The 4,411-nt window shown below is 57.4% G+C and overlaps 1 non-coding gene across 1 annotated transcript; it reads right to left on the bottom strand.

Annotated features, from left to right (window-relative positions):
• Window positions 1–1,708: 1,708 nt before the first annotated feature.
• LOC142792590 (small subunit ribosomal RNA) lies at window positions 1,709–3,523 on the bottom strand. Its single transcript, XR_012891049.1, has one exon. It is a non-coding gene; the product is annotated as a small subunit ribosomal RNA (ribosomal RNA).
• Between the last annotated feature and the right edge of the window lie 888 nt (window positions 3,524–4,411).

Genomic DNA, 4,411 nt, shown 5'->3' with positions numbered 1-4,411 from the left:
TTTGTTCAATTCCGTACAGTCAAAACCAAACGTTTCTGGCACTCGGCCAAACAGTGGCCAAGAAGGGCGCTTTTCAGCGCACGCTTGGACTCCAAAACTCTGCCGCGCCTTTTTCGGCTGCCGCAAATCGAGCAAACGGTGTGTTTCGGACGGCGTTTCGCTTCCGCTACTTGCGAGTGCTTTCGTGGTCCACCCCTCTATAAATACTCGGGAGGCGTCGAAGCCGGTTCTCCAAGCCGGACCCGTAGGTATCGTTGTGTGCTCGCTCTCATTGGCCCGCCTAACCAGAAAATGCCTGCGGTACACCCATTTGGATAAGAGTGCACGCAGATGCGGGCCTCGACGGCTACACATTTCCTCGGGCGGCCGCCTCCCGGCCTCCGTGGAGCGCGGGATGCACGGTCCCATCGACAAGCCTCTCCCGTTTTTACCGTGGCGTCGCGGTTCACCACGGCGGGCGGGTCGGTCTCCTCCGCATAAAAAGGGGGACCCCCGCTTTTTGTTCCACGAAATCGCACAAGCTTTTTTCGCATCCACGGTTTGCCACCGCACACCAAAATGCCGATCCGGCTGCCTACTTTAGCCAACAGGTGGAGCCAGGCGCGCCGTACTTGCGCGGCACTTCCCACGTCCACCGAAGTCGGTGCCAAGGACCACTTTCGGCGCCGGAGCCGCGTACGAGCCTACTCGAGGCGGAAGAACGAAGCCAGCAAGGGCCTGGCCGCAAGTGCGTTCAATTGTCGGGACGTCCAAGTCCCTCGTTCTTCCGTGCTTCCTCTTTCGGCAAGTCGTTGCGGCACCTTCCCAAAGCGCGCAGACCCGCTAATCGCGACGAGCGCGACGTGGCCGTGCCGCCTTTCCCTCGGCAGCAAGCAAAACGCCTGGCAACGTCGACGCTCCCCTAACCGCGATCTCGCACCGTGTTTCGTGTGGCGAATTCAAAAGCCGGCCGGCGCTGCTGCAACCATTACGGTCGGTACGCATACGCCGCGGAGGGCGGGACGGTCATCGGAGCGTGCGGTTCCTCCATCGAGTACTGCGCACCTCGGCCGTCGCATCGCCGTGCCATGACCGGCCGCGCGTCAACGCGAACCGGTGCCAGCGAGATCCCTCGCCTGCAAGAACCGACCGGCAGCCTCCGTCACCCGAGGACGCGGAGGCGCTTGCCGCGGACGGCGGGACGGTATGCACTGGTGCACAGCGGACCCGTCACATCGCCAGTTCCTTGACCGACCGCCGACGCTTGTGCCGTTCCTCTCGTACTTGGCAGTCGCCGCGCGATTGTCGGGTCTCGTTCTTGCACGCTCGAACGGTCGGGAGGGCACTCGGCTGGCGTTTCGGGAACGCGCAGCCTCGCCTTCTACCGACGTAACCACGACTCGCCGTTCGCGCTCCGCCGCTCCTGTTTACAGTACTAGGCGGTCCCGCAGCGGTCGGGTCGCGCATTTCGAGCGCTTCGAGCCACGGTGCAGTGGCGGGTCGAAAGCCGACCTATGAGTGCGTTGCGCCGTTTGTACCCGCGTCCGCCACCTGGCCGACCGTCCAAGGTCGCGGTGTTGGCGTCCGCTGGGCGCAACAATTTGTCACGGGGTGCCGCTCCACATTCAGGCAGCCCCGTGGGGAAAAGCCGACCCCGCGTCCAAACGGGGTCAGCGGCAGAAAGTGTCGGGCGCAGACGCAGCTGAGGCGCTCACCCTTCACAATCCGTTAATGATCCTTCCGCAGGTTCACCTACGGAAACCTTGTTACGACTTTTACTTCCTCTAAATGATCAAGTTTGGTCATCTTTCCAACAGACCGGCGCAACCGAAAGGCCGCGCCGGACATCGGTCCGAAGACCTCACTAAATCATTCAATCGGTAGTAGCGACGGGCGGTGTGTACAAAGGGCAGGGACGTAATCAACGCGAGCTTATGACTCGCGCTTACTGGGAATTCCTCGTTCAAGGGGAACAATTGCAAGCCCCTATCCCAATCACGAAAGAAGTTCCACGGGTTACCCAGTCTTTTCAGACAGGGATAAAGACACGCTGCTTCCTTCAGTGTAGCGCGCGTGCGGCCCCGGACATCTAAGGGCATCACAGACCTGTTATTGCTCTGTTTCGTGCGGCTAGGAGCCGCTTGTCCCTCTAAGAAGGTTGTAAGGTGCTGGGAACCCCGCACCTATTTAATAGGCTAGAGTCTCGTTCGTTATCGGAATTAACCAGACAAATCGCTCCACCAACTAAGAACGGCCATGCACCACCATCCACCGAATCAAGAAAGAGCTCTCAATCTGTCAATCCTCCCAGTGTCCGGGCCGGGTAAGTTTTCCCGTGTTGAGTCAAATTAAGCCGCAGGCTCCACTCCTGGTGGTGCCCTTCCGTCAATTCCTTTAAGTTTCAGCTTTGCAACCATACTTCCCCCGGAACCCAAATACTTTGGTTTCCCGGAAGCTGCCCGCCGAGTCATTTGAGTAACTCAGGCGGATCGCTGGTTGGCATCGTTTATGGTCAGAACTAGGGCGGTATCTGATCGCCTTCGAACCTCTGACTTTCGTTCTTGATCAATGAAAACATTCTTGGCAAATGCTTTCGCAGTAGTTCGTCTTGCGACGGTCCAAGAATTTCACCTCTAGCGCCGCAATACGAATGCCCCCGTCCGTCCCTCTTAATCATTACCTCGTATTCCAAAAACCAACAGAACAGAAACGAGGTCTTGTTCTATTATTCCATGCAAGTTTATTCAGGCGACTCGCCTGCGTTGAGCACTCTAATTTTTTCAAAGTAAAAGCACCGGCCATCTCGAGGCACACAATGAAGTGCACCAAGAAAGAACCGGCATGATGTTCAGTCCGAGCCGTCGCATCGGGTAGATGCACTACTCGTCTGGAACTGAGATCCAACTACGAGCTTTTTAACCGCAGCAGCTTTAGTATACGCTATTGGAGCTGGAATTACCGCGGCTGCTGGCACCAGACTTGCCCTCCAATTGATCCTCGTTAAAGGATTTAGAGTGTACTCATTTCAATTACGGGGCCTCAAAAGAGTCCCGTATTGTTATTTTTCGTCACTACCTCCCCGTGCCGGGAGTGGGTAATTTGCGCGCCTGCTGCCTTCCTTGGATGTGGTAGCCGTTTCTCAGGCTCCCTCTCCGGAATCGAACCCTGATTCTCCGTTACCCGTAACAACCATGGTAAGCAAGTAACCTACCATCGAAAGTTGATAAGGCAGACACTTGAAAGAAACGTCGCCGGCTCGTGGCCATGCGATCAGCACAAAGTTATCCAGAGTCACCACACAATACGGGCCGAAACCCGATCGATCTTGGTCTAATAAAAGCACCCGTTACCCAAAGGGCTCCAGGCTCACTGCATGTATTAGCTCTAGAATTGCCACAGTTATCCAAGTAGGAAGAAACGATCTAAGGAACCATAACTGATTTAATGAGCCATTCGCGGTTTCGCCTTATTTCGGCATGTACTTAGACATGCATGGCTTAATCTTTGAGACAAGCATATGATTACTGGCAGGATCAACCAGGTAATCGTTCGACTGCGCGTCCGTCCTCGCCCTCGGCGGGCCGGACGCAGTCTGTGTGCGGCGGAGGCCACCTTCAGGCGCCCCAACACGCTTATTTTGCACTCCGAGATGACGGCGTTCGAGCTCGCTACGGCACAACCTTCCCGAAAGACGAGTGGGAGCCGTGCGGCAAGAAGCACGTTCATGCTCGCTCTTTTTCGTTGCATCGACTCGGTCGCGCCGTGCGGGTTGCCCAAGCCCGCTGCACTGTCGGTGGACCGGCCGGAACTAGCAACGGAGCCGAGACTGCAAAGCCGCCAGACGACGGGTCACGCCCGCGTCTTCGGCGCTTTCGCATCTGAATCGCCCGAGGACGACACGGAACACACCTCGATATCGTGGTAAAACGGCACCGTCCGACAACCAGCCCCTAACGCATCAAGCGGATGAGGCTGCAGACGACTGCCGTGGATTCCCCTGGAGCAGACCCGAGGACACGCTTGACGAGGCCGAAGCCCGCCGCATATCAGACACCCGGTCGCTTTCGCGTACGCCGCTCACGAGAACCCCCACATAATAGCAGCGATAAGTACCCAGACCTCCTTGGGCCCTAATACGAGCGTACTCGAGAAAATTTCACCGCGGGTGTGCCCCGAAACGTGTGGCATGTTGAGCGTGCCACAAGTCTACGTCGCTCTCAAACCCGCCGAGGTCGTAGAATTTGCGACCCTACTCACGAAATTCCCACCGAGGATACGGCCGCAAACGTACCGCACCTTGGGTAGGCCACGAGTTTGTGCAACACTACGCTGACGGCACAGCACCGAGGTCGTGCGCGCACGCACGGGAAAATTCCGCCGCGGTTTCTGCCGAAAACGTGAGGCACCACGACTCTCCGCAAGTTCGCGTCGA

The sequence above is a fragment of the Rhipicephalus microplus genome, unplaced genomic scaffold (genome assembly GCF_043290135.1).
Source record: "Rhipicephalus microplus isolate Deutch F79 unplaced genomic scaffold, USDA_Rmic scaffold_229, whole genome shotgun sequence".
Classification (NCBI taxonomy): Eukaryota; Metazoa; Arthropoda; class Arachnida; order Ixodida; family Ixodidae; genus Rhipicephalus; species Rhipicephalus microplus.
This window is presented reverse-complemented; position numbering and strand designations above follow the sequence as displayed.